The following is a 13,578-nucleotide window of genomic DNA, read 5'->3' on the forward strand; positions in this document are numbered from 1 at the left end:
ATGTCAAGGGTACCTAGCTTGCATTAAGGAACCACCGCGAGATGAGTTGAGGCTTGTGGATATTCGGGTAGTCAGCGAGTTCGCGGATGTGTTTCCAGATGAATCACTCGATTTACCTTCGGATCATGAGGTGGAATTTGATATAGAATTGCTGCATGGTAAGGCACCGATCTCTAAAGCTTCGTACCGGATGGCTCCAGCAAAACTTCGAGAGTTGAAGGAGCATTTGTAGGAATTATTGAACAGGGGATTCATTCGACCGAGTGTTTTGCCCTGGGGAGCTCCAGTAATATTTGTGAAAAAGAAGGACGGGTTGATGCAGATGTGCATTGACTATCGTGAGATCAACAAAATGATGGTGAAGAACCGTTACCCTTTGCCTCGTATAGACGATCTCTTTGACCAGTTGGAGGGAACGCATGTCTTTTTAAAGATCGACCTACGATCAGGGTATCATCAGGTGAGGGTTAGGTCTGAGGATGTAGTAAAGACTACTTTTCGAACCAGATATGGTCACCACGAGTTTTTGGTCATGCCTTTTGGGTTGACAAATGCTCCGGTGGTGTTCATAGATCTAATGAACAGGGTTTTTCCATAAGTACCTAGATCGATTCGTAGTGGTATTCATTGACGAAATTTTGGTATACTCGAGGAGTACAGAAGAGCATGTGGAACATTTGAGGTTAGTGTTTCAATTCTTGTGGGAGAAGAAGTTGTATGTTAAGCTGAAGAAGTGTGAGTTCTTGTTGAATTAGGTCGCGTTCTTAGGCCATGTGGTGTCTGGGGGCGGTATCTCCGTTGATCCCAGTAAGATTGAAGCTGTGGTCTATTGGGCTAGACCGAAGAGTGTGCAGGAGGTTTAGAGTTTTCTAAGACTGGCGGGTTACCATCGTCAGTTCGTAAAGGGTTTCTCTAAATTATCCGAACATCTAACACGATTGACGAAGAAAGGGGTGAAGTTTAGCTGGATTAGTTATTGCGAGTAGTGTTTTCTTAAGTTGAAGCACAGGCTAGTTATTGCTCCAGTATTGACCATTCCTTCGGGGAATATGGGTTTTGTGATTTATAGCAACGCGTCCCTGAAGGGTTTGGGATGTGTGCTTATGCAACAGGGTATGGTGGTAGCTTATACTTCTCGACAACTTAAGGAGAATGAGAAGAATTAACCTACACATGATCTAGAATTGGCTTCTATAGTATATGCTCTAAAGATCTGGCGACACTATTTGTACGGTATTCAGTGTGAGATTTTCACTAACCACAAAAGCCTTAGGTACTTTTTCACGCAAAAGGAGCTGAATATGAGGCAAAGGCAGTGGCTAGAGTTGATTAAGGACTACGATTGCACGATCAGTTATCACCCAGGAAAGGCTAATGTGGTAGCAGATGCGTTGAGTCAGAAGTCAGAACATGCAGCAGTATCTGCAGTTGTAGCTCAGCATCATGTCAGGTGGGATCTAAAAAGCCTGGGCGTGGAAATGGTGTTCAAGGATCATCAGGCTTTCATTGCTAGCTTGGTGATTCAGCCGACCTTGTTTGAGTGTGTTAAAGTCGCACAGGCAAATAATGCAGAGTTAGCTGAGATTGTGGAGAAAGTGCAACAGGGTTTGGCTGCGGATTTTAACACCTTTGAAAGAGGTGTGTTGAGATTTGGGACCAGGCTGTGTATCCAAGCAATGAGGAAATCAGAAGGACGATTTTGGAGGAAGCGCACCGTTCTCTGTATACGGTACATCCGGGTAGTATGAAGATGTATCGGGATTTGCGCAAGTCCTTTTGGTGGAGTGGTATGAAGAGGGATATTGCCCGGTTTGTGGAGCAGTGTCTGACGCGTTATCAGGTGAAAGTTGAACATCAGAGGCTAGCAGGTCCTTTTTATTAGGATGAGGTTGGTGAACGTCAGGTTTTAAGACTTGAACTCGTGCAGCAGACGTCTGAGAAGGTAGGTTTGATCCGGGAGAGGATTAGATCGGCTCAGATTCGGCAAAAGAGTTACGCGGATGTTCGCCACCGAGAGGTAGAGTTCGAGGTGGGGGGTAAAGTATTCCTTAGAATCGCTCCAATGAAGGGAGTGATGAAATGCGAAAGGAAGGGCAAGTTGACCCCAAGGTATATCAGACCATTCGAGGTCATTGAGTGAGTGGGTCCGGTAGCCTATAGAGTTGCACTACCCTTAGCACTCTCGAGGGTCCAAGATGTGTTTCACGTATCCATGCTGAGAAGGAACGTGTTGGATCCATCTTATGTTATCAGTTATGATGAGTTGGAAATTGAGCATACTTTAGCGTATGAGGAAATACCTGTTCAGGTTCTGGACCGTAAAGTTCAGAAGCTTTGTACCAAAGAAATACCATTAGTGAAGATATTGTGGCGAAACTATGAGGTTGAGGAAGCTTCTTGGGAACTGGAAACGAAAATACGCCAGCAATATCCGCAGTTGTTCGGAGTAGTACTTGGATAGCAGGGTGGTATGAGTATGTATGTATCTATGTAAACCTCTATTATCATATTGTATTTAGTGGTTAGTCTCTAGGAGAGTCTTGTTGTATTGTAAGCTCTCGAGACCGTGTATGTATGTAACCACGGTATTCCTCTGCCATAAGTGAGGGAATGTATGTATGTATTGTAACAGGGCTGCGTATAAATGGCCGCCATATTCTCTAGAGTGTGTATGTATATATCATGACGGGGTTGCGTATAAATAGCTGCCGTATTCTCTAGAGTATGTATGTATCGTAGAGGGGCCACGTATTAACGGCCGCCATTTCATCTCAGAGTATGTGTGTATGTCGTAGTATGAATGTGTTTGTAATGAGAGATTGCAAATTTCGAGGACGAAATTTTTGTAAGGAGGGGAGGTTGTAAGAATCCAAATCGTGATATATAGGTTAATTGTGTAAAAGAAGGGTAAAAAGGTAATTGTACAGACTTCATTGAAGAGGCCATCATTCGTAGACGAAGGTTGAAGGCTTTTCGTCGACGAAATTCAGAAGCTCGTCGACGAGTGAACGCTGAGAGGTTCAGGAAAAATTGAAATATCTAGCTCATCGATGAGGCCACCGACTCATCGACGAAGCTAGTGGAGAATTCGTCGATGAGGACACCAATTCGTCGACGAATCCATCCAGGTCAAAGGTGCTATAAATGATATTTTTGGTTGCTTTGGGGCTAAGTTTCCCTAAATTCTCTCTCCCTCTCTCTCAAGAACCTGAAGCTCTCTCTCTCTCTCTCTCTCTTCGATTTCTTCGCCGTTTGTCGCCTGATTCGCAAATCCAAAGTTATTGCGAGGATCAGGGAAGGATTCTCTATGTTTCTAGCGGATCGGAATCTTGTTTCGAGCATTTTTGGGTTTCGGGCCAAAGTCGAGGTAAGGCTCGATTTTCATTTCTGATTCAGAGTATGTGTAGTAGTACGGATTGTAAGTATGTATTGTACTGTGGCTTGTAGGTTTTCGAGTCTCGGTTCGTAGTTTTGAGGACCATAGAGTTGGAATTCGGGATAAGGTAAGGAGATTCTGTTTATATCAATTTATTTTCGAAATTAGGATTGGTAAGCTTTTAGGCTACGATCGTATGTATGTTTGGCTACTTATCTAGGGAAATCTATCAGCTAAAAATATGGGATTTTTGGGTTATAGTTTTCAGGAAAATTGGGGATTTCGGGTGTCATCTCTACTTTGTTTGGAAAGCTGTTGATTTTGTTAAAACTATATTATTGAGGTGACCGTAATCCATATTTGCATAAACTGTTTACTTGAAGTTGTAAATGATATGATTTATTGTAAACCAAATAAGTGCGGTATGTATGGTTGTATGTGTTTGTTATAGGGATTTGTAAAACAGCTATGTAGCGGCTAATTACCGTACGCTACGCCATGTATCGGGTAATTACTGTGGGCAAGAGTGGCCGACTCTATATCCGAGGTGTGAAATATCACCAGTATGTTTCGATTGGTCACCGAAGGGTGTGTTCTACACCGTATGTAGCAATGTAATCACTATTGGGCCTGGGTCGTGACAACGTAGTTGCGTGTGTAGCAATGTAATTACTGTGAGACTAGGTGACCTTGTGTAGTTGCTTTTGTAGCAATGTAATCACTATTGGGCCTGGGTCGTCGCAGCGTAGTTGCCTGTGTAGCAATGTAATCACTGTGAGACTAGGTGACCTTGCGTAGTTGCATATGGAGCAATGTAATCACTATTGGGCGTGGGTCGTCGCAGCGTAGTTGTGTATGTTGCAATGTAATTGCAGTGAGACAAGGTGACCTTGTGTAGTTGCGAACTAGTGTGACGACACTGACCGTATGTTTTGGGTATTGTATGTACTGGAATGGTTTTTGTGAAAATATTGGAACTATATGTATCTGTAAGAAATTGTATGTAAATGTTTCGAACTGTATCGTATTTTATAGTGTTATGAAGTATGTAAAATAACACTGGTATGCCACACACTGATATAACTTGCTTTCTTCCTTACTGAGAGGTGTCTCACCCCGAATGTACGTACAATGTTTTTTTCCAGGTCCTTCAGGTAGCCGTAATTAGCATTATAACATTTGGAAGCAGGGGTGTCATTAGCTACAGCTAGTACCTGTTAGGTACGAGTTTTGGTAATCGGGTGGCCAGGACGGTTTTGTAGACACCTGGGGTATTTTTTGTATTATGGGAATGTATATCCTAGCTTATATAGACTCTGGTATGATACTGTTTATGTATAAAAGACCGTATTCTGTTGCATACTTTGGATGAGTATGGATGGTTATGTGTATGTATGTGGGCATCCGTTCACCCCACGGGGTCGGACCCTCTTTTGTATCGTATCATGTATGTTTTAAATTGACATAGAGACATGTTACGTTAGTCAAATTCACATCAGGAACCCACTTACGGGTTCGGGGTGTGACACACAACCTAGGTTTATCTACCCAAATGTGCAGATAAGTATAATATGCAGAATTTAAATCATGTACATCATTAACACAATAACATGCACGTGCAGTATATATAAAGTGCAGAAACATAAACTGACACATGATATGTTATCGGGGTTCAGCCAACTGTGCCAACGTCCGTTCCTCTAGTTCGCAAGCCCAAGAATTTATTAAGAGCTTACTTAACGGGTGGAGCGGCACCTAATACAATCAGGTCAATTAGCACAGGGCTAACCTCAACCTTTACAAACTCTCCTTGCGAAGAGAAGAAGGCCCTAGGTCAAATTCATAGGGCTGACCCCAACCTGATCCTTTCGGGCTAGATCAAACCCCCTTAGGCCACGCCTAGAAATACAACAATATTTTTCACAAAGTAACCGATACAGTGATTATGCTTTCATGTAAAGCAGATATGTACCCAATACACACAATATACTCAATCAACCACACATCAACAATATATGTAAATGTAAGCTCAGTGATGTGTATATACGTGCAAATAACACTCAACAAGATATGATCAAAATAATGTTTAAGAGTGTTCTAAACAAGCAATACTTTGAAATTTAAGCAAAACACAAATCAATAGCAAATTAGTGTTCCAGAGATATCAATCAAATAATCAAACTAGTTCAAGAAGATTTTCTTCAATGAAGTAGGCACACTACTAGTTTGAAAATATTTTTCTTGTTTGAAAATATCTTTGCACAACCAAAAACAAAGTTTGTTGGACACTTGCAATAACAATGCAAATATCCTAAGTTTACTTAGTTTATTCCAGCACAAGATTTATAATATCAAAATCTGTGGGACAAACTTAAGCTAAAACTCCCCAAGAAAAGTATAACAATCAATCAATCAAATGGGAGCATTAGCACTATCTAATAAACACAAGACCACTCAATAAACTCTTACAATATCAAGATGTATCAAAGGAATAAATATTTGAGAGTATTTTGAGCAAAATGGGATTTTGCGATAGAGAGGATTTTTGCTAACTATTTTTGGCTAATCTCACGCTAATCCTCACAAATGAACCCCTATTTATAGATAAGGTAAAAAATATAACTGTTTGGGACGTATTGGGTATTATTAGAAAAGTTCTAAAATGCTTAGGGAGTATTAACCTAAATTAACTCAATTTACCGCAGTTAAATTATTTTTAACCTGCCGAGGTTCAAGTGGCCAAACCTAGTTTCGGTCATCTGAACATACACAATAAAAGCCATTTAAATCAATTCGGTAGCCCGAGTCTTAGCTTGGTGGCCCAAACAAAAGTCAGAAACATTTCTTCGTAACTTTGGGTGCCCGGTCATAGGTTCGGTAGCCCGAACTCGTGTGTTCAGTTGCCCGGGGTCTGATTTGAACACAAAGGTTCGACAGCCCGAGTTGGTGAAAAGTAATCTTCTAAGGGTTCGGGCGCCCGATGGCAATATGGTCATTTTGGGTTCGGTCGCCCAAAACATGGTCAAACTGCTGACTTTCCAAAAGTTCAGGCACCCGAGGAGTTTTGAACTCCTGGGGTTCAGTCGCCTAACCTCTTATATATTTTTGCAATTTTGCCCAATTTTACTTCAATTAATTCTCCAGATAAAATATGTGATTGTGGGGACAATGTGCACTAAGTGTAGGGACGTAAGGTCTTTTTAAGTATGCCCAAAAACCTGGCATCGGTCTACCGAAGGGTGCCCTACGGTCATTCGGTCTCTATGGTCAATCTATGGCATTTTTGAGCTTACAAATCCTACATGCATGACATGCAGAGATTATTACATACCTTTGAAATGAAATTATTACCGACCCAAAATATAACAGGAATTACAATATAAAATAGATCTTCTGGGTCTTAAGTCTTCAAGCTTTTACGTGCCATCAAATGATCAAACTAATATGAACCTGCACACAAACTTAATAGACATCAAATACCTGAGTATTTGTCATTATCAAAATCGGGTGTGACTTATAAGGTCAACACCACTCCTATGTATTTTGACAACACCAGTGCTATTCAAATTGCTCAAAATTTTGTTTTTCATGAACACACTGAGCATATTGAAATTGATTGTCATCTCACACGTTATCATCTCCGCCTTGGTACCATCTCTCTCCCATTCATATCCTCTACCATGTAGTTGATTGACTTTTTTCACAAAGTCTCACACTATTTGTCCTTTCCAGTTTCTACTCATCAAACTCTTGATGCTTCTCGGTGTGACATCTTGAATTTGAGGGGGGATGTTAGAAAATATCCTATATATTGTAATATTTTAGTCTTTGTATTATTATTAAGGTTAGGGTCCAATTGTATCCAATATATAAAAGCATAAAGGCAAAAGTACTGTTTTGGCCTCTTATACAATCACTCTCTCTCTCTTTGCATTGGATCATGAATGTGATATCCCGTGGAAGAAAGGTTTAAAAGGATTAGATGTTATTACTCATATCAACAAGGTGTACCTTTCTTTTTGGGAGCTTTCCCATAAGAATTCCACGATTAAGCGTGCTTCACTTGGAGTAATCTTGGGATGAGTGACCTTTTGGGAAGTTTTCTTAGGAAGTGTGTGAGTGAAGACAAAACACACTGAAAAGAACATGCGTTAGTCTATGAGGCCAGTCATTAGTCTGATAAGACCCTCCCCCCCTTATTGTTTGGCCTAGGTGGAGGAGGAGGAGAGACGCAATCCTCCCTAGAAGACCTAGGTTTAGGCGTTACAAAATCATATCAAAGCAATTACCCAGTCAGAAGTGTGATGAGATTCACATCGCCTGGGTTTCGAAATATGGATTTGCAACGAGGACGTTGTGTTATATAAGTGGGGGAGAATGTGATACCCCATGGAAGAAAGACTTAAAAGGATTAGATGTTACTACCCATATCAATAATGTGCACCTTTCTTTTTGGGAGCTTTCCCATAGTTATTAGTCCAATAAGACCAGCCCCCCTATTGCTTGGTCCAAATGTAGGAGGAGAGATGCAGTGCTCCCTGACAGACTCAGGTTGGGGAGTTACAATGAATGCTTTCAACTTATCCTGTACAAATAAAATATATAATGCAGTGTGGGTTCATATGATGTATGTCCACCATCACTTTATTATCTCTTACAAGTATTTCTATCCACTTTGAGTTTTGAATTTTTTGGGTCTCATGGTACTATTACAAAAGTTTCATGGATAAATATTTAAAAGAATGGTTCCCACTCATAGGATTATGAACTTATCAACTAGTACTAACAAATTTCGAGATATATATTAATGTTTAAACCTATTGAAGTAGAGATATATTATTATTGGTGTATACATTTGTTAAAGTAATATAATTCTCATTTGTGTGGGTTCAATTGCTAATTAATTAATGTGATATTCTATAATTTGGTGGCTCGTTTTTTTTTTTTTTGAAATCTTAAATGGAGAAACTGATATTATAAAGTAGTTTTATTTTTGTCAGTTGAGTGAATTTATTCAATTTAAATAATGGTGTCGATTGTGTGACAAATGTGTGTAACAAAAAATTACAATAATGGATGTTACATTCTAAGAAGCATGTAACAATTAAAAATATTTCGACATTACATCACCATCACTATATATCTAAATCATTCTCTAGTTGTCTAAATTAGAGTTTATCTCAACTCCCAATTCACACAGTATCTCAAATCTTCTTTCTTTACTTTATCGGGAAATAAGATGGTATAGATAATATGTTCACATGATAGTTAGAATATATTAAAGTAGGGAGGCGTGGCAAGACCATTATTTTCAAAATGTATATTTCATTATCGACACTTTAAAAAAAGTGTTTATTAGAAGAAATTTATGTATAACTGATGCAAAACCGTCACTAATGATGTAATAGTAGTGATGAATTTTGAACCCATATAATACCAACTTAAAAATGGTCACTAATGGTACATTATTAGTGACGACAATGACCCATCTATCACTTGTACTTTCATCACTAAATGTCCTCTATGTGAGAACTATAACCCTAAAATTTTGGTGAGTCTTTTTTTCTATTATTAGTAGTGACCTATTTACATAGATCACTCATAATTTTTTATTACTTAGTAATGGTGGTTCTTACCTATTACTAATAGTTAATTATAATGACCTTTTTAATTCATTACTAATAAGTTTATATTAGTGACAACTTGTCTTGGTCACTAAAAGCCATGATGTAGAACTAGTAGTGAAAATTTGCTACCATCACTAATAATTGTTTCTAGTAATGAATTTTCTCTTGGTCACTAATATTAAAGTCTAAGTGACAATTTGCAATCCATCATTAATACTCTTTCCTTAAAAACATCAGGTTGTACTTGTAATGACTGATGAGATGTGTCATGACTAGTCAATTATTAGTGACCTATTTAAATTCGTAATTAAAAGTTTCTCTACTACTGATGGATTTTTCTTGATCACTATAAATCTTAATGTAGAAGTAGTAGTAAAGTTTACCAAAATTGTCACTGATAATGGTTTGTAGTAACAAATTTTATCTTCGTCACTAACTACTCAACAATTGTACAAACCATCGCTAATACTCTTTCCAAGAAAACCTCATGTTGTATTAATAGTAACTGTTGCATGCATCACTAATAGCCAACTATTAGTGATCAATTTAGATTAGTCACAAAAATTTCTACTAATGATGGATTTTGCTCAGTCACTAAAATGTGTAAAGTTAATAGGGATGGTTTGCAAAATAGTTACTAATAATGGTTTGACAATTTTGGTGCAAATGCAGTAGTTGATGAGAGCACAATTAACCTAGGGTTAAGGAATTCTATAGGTAAATTGAAAACCATCTTCCTTATTTACTAACTTTCTTCATCGATTTAAGAAGCGGGAATGTGGACAATTTAACACGACATATGTATTATTCCAAAGTTAGTTCTACTACAAAAACGTGGGAATGTGGACAATTTAACAAGGAATAGGTATTCTATTCTTTTGAGAATATCACAAGGTTATAGTCTATGTCTTTTACATGACGGTCTTGTTCTTTTTATTTTTATTTTTTATTTCCATTTATTTTGCATTTTCCACCGTTGAAAGTGCCATTTTGGTACCTCACACCAAACATCCCTAGAACATAAAATCCTCCCTATCTAATAGCAATTTTTATATTATGAATAATTCTTTCTTATATTGTTTTTAATTTTTTTAAGCATTATCTATTAAATTATATACAAATTTTTACCATCTAATTATTCTTTCATAGAGTCTTGGACATAGGCGTGATGATGCCGCAAGATGATGGTGATGGAGAACAATCTTTTTATTTTTTGTTATGTTGTTGTATATACGTTTATTACTCTTGAGTATATAGATATATTTGGCTGTAAAATTGCAGTAAACAACTTGTCTATGTATTTTTTTTTTTTAGGTGATAAACTTAAGAATTATGGTTCAATTTTATTTGTCTATGTAGAGACTAGGAAAATATAATAATTAAAAGAAATTGAAAAAAATAGGAAATTCAGTTTGGGAAGCCCAAACCATCAACGGTTTGAAGGGGGGCGCAGAAAACCATCAACGATTTTCTTTTTACTGCGGCAAGGTAGCAAGGTAAATGGTTAAAAAGGTTTGGTTAAAGACCAAACCGTTGATGATATTTGTGACACCTAAGAAAGTCGTCGACGGTTTTGTCTAGCAGTGCTAAAATTATTAAGTCCTGTGAGCTCATTTGTTTGTAACAATTTATTTCCTCTCCCTCTCTCTCTCTCACTCTTTCTCTCTCTCTCTCTAAACCCACAAACATTCTCCCCCTTCTCTCAACAATTCTACTGTAAACTAAGCCCAAATCGATGATCAGAAACCGCCACGAAGATCAGAGGTCTATTCACTACAAGTTTACTGGAGCAGAATTTTAATTTGTGGAGTTCAAGCACCATTCCAAAACTAAGGTAAGAATGTAGTTTGGGTGTTTATGGGTGGTTTATATGGTTTATTGAATGTATAGGCTTAGAAATGTGAATATGAACGTAGTTCTAGGGTTGAACTAAGGAATTGAAATTTTGTGAAATACAGGGTTATGGTGCAAATGATGCAGGCATAAGTTAGTGTTTCGGTGGGCATTTCCTCAAAAAGTAAGGTAGGGATGATAATATTTATTTGAATGATATTTTGTAGATAAAATGGAATATGCAGGTTCAGGAAAAAAAATGTGAATATGATAATTACTCTGGAAATTCAGTTGATTAGGGAATATATATATATATATATATATATATATATATATATATATATATATGTAATTTCAGGGTTTTGAAATCATGAATGCCACAGTTGTAAGATAAAAAAATAGTGAACAGATCTCAGTTACTCAGGTAAGGGAAATTGTTATGCTAGCTAATATAGAGATTTTTATCGGAAAAATAATTTATATATAATTATATGTTATTGGGTTATGATTTTTGATATGAGAATGTGGGTTTGAAATTAAGCGATTTCAGAACAAATACTACAATTTATAAATCATTTTTATAAAGTAGAAAAATACAGATTATAGTACATGAGATTTATTTATTTATTTGTGTGGCATGAGAAATATTAGTTTAGCATAGAGTTTCATACCACTTTTACAGAATTTTGAATATACAGAGATCATAGAGATCACAGAATCATGAATATACAGTATTTTATAGAATCATGAATATACAGCATTTTACAGAACCATGAATATACAGTGTTTTATAGAACCATGATATATAGATTATAAAACACGAAACACAAAAATATAGTTTATACAGATATACAATTATTATAGTGGTCATGGTTAGTACAGAGAATTATAGAATCATGGTTATTACAATTGATACAGAATCATGGTAAAATAGATAGATATTATATAAAAATAGTATTACACAGTACCAGACCCCAATGGACCAGAGTAGCATACAGAGCACGGTACCGTAGCTATCACATTATAGTAGTGCAACCATACGTCTTAGATAGAGTATGGTGTTGGATGCCAATTGTTCCAAATTGAGAGTAGAGGGCTCCCTGGTGTCTGGACCAAGTGGAGTAGGCCTTTCGTGCTACAAGTATACATAGTTTGACTAGCACTGGTAGGCCAACCGGTGTTTAGTCCAACCTATGGGCTGCACAACCTTGTCATGAGGAGTTAAATCATGATTTACAGCTATCGAGGGAAGTTTTCATAGTTATATACATATATAGTATACATAGAAAATAGATATTACATATTATAGATTGAAGTATGATTGAATAGATAATTCAGAAATTCTGTATTTTAAATGACATAGTTGTGGGTTATTGTATAGATACTTTTAAATGATATGTCATTTATAGTTTAATTAAAGGTTATGTTATGCATATAAGCTCATTTTCCACACACTGGTAATAACATGTTTTTCCTTACTGAGAGGTGTCTCACCCCAGTGTTATAAACATTTCAGGTAAGCCAGAGAGACGTGCAGCCGACTCAGTGATAGAGGAGGAGGCTGAGTTGTCATAGATTTGGGGTGAGTTTTTTGGTTGAGTAGCAGAGCCCTCAGCATTTTGGGATTTTTGGGAAAGGTTGTGTGTATAAGTGGATCTGTTAGTACTATGGTATTGTGTATTTTGGTTTATGGTTTAGATATTTATGTTTTCTGCTGCATAGGTAGTATTATGGAATGCACAGGTTACCACGACACCCACTTTGGGCCCGTGATGATGATATGATTATATTTATATAATATTAGAGTTATGTTATATAACTTGACAGTATTTATAAGTATTAAAAAAATGATATGAATTTTGAGGTCGTTACAAGTTTGGTATCAGAGCCTAGGTTGTTAGGTTCTGTACACTTTAGTGTACAATGGTAAATAATACCAGAGTATAGGAATGGAATGTGGATGAGGGTAGAAATGAGTAGATTAGAATTTTGGCAAAGTTAATGTGGGATTAAGATGAGAATTTTGGGTTTTGTCTCACAGTTCGTAGGCAGGAATTTCAGGATGGTTTCTGTTATTTTCCTAGGGTGAGGATTTCAGGAAAACCACAGTAAACTATCATCAATTTCTATTTTCAAATGGTAAGATTGAACCTTAAATTAGTTTATGGGTGGTATGATAATATTTTAATTAGATTAAGGTAAGAGTTTTATTAAGAAGTCCTAATTCTCATATTATTCTTGTGTTATTATAGGATGGACCCATGAAATAATAGTGCACATGACAGTAGTGGTGGTGGCATAGGGTTGTCTAGTATGGGAGGCAATGACTCTGAACAGGTGTTGTGCAGTGTGGCACAGAAGTAATGGCAGAAATCGCTTAGAATAGCAAATAACAGTGCTACCCACTAACTTATCAAGGTTGCATGATCCATCAATTCAATGATATTAATACTCCGGCATTTATAGGAGGAGCTAATCCTATAGTTGTTGAAAACTGGATGCAGGAGATTAAGAATACACTGTTGGTGCTGCATTGTACCAATGAATAGAGGGTCCTATATACTACATATAAGTTAATAGGTGCGACTGAGAGATTGTAGATAGCCGTGAAGTTGCTTGAGGAATAGGGACCCGTACTAGTGGCCATAACTTGGAGCCGATTCAAGGAGATGTTCTTTGATCGTTATTATCCTGTCACTGTTAGAGAAACTAAGGTAGCAAAATTTTTGAATCTGACACAGG

The sequence above is a fragment of the Malania oleifera genome, chromosome 1 (genome assembly GCF_029873635.1).
Source record: "Malania oleifera isolate guangnan ecotype guangnan chromosome 1, ASM2987363v1, whole genome shotgun sequence".
NCBI classification, from domain to species: Eukaryota; Viridiplantae; Streptophyta; class Magnoliopsida; order Santalales; family Ximeniaceae; genus Malania; species Malania oleifera.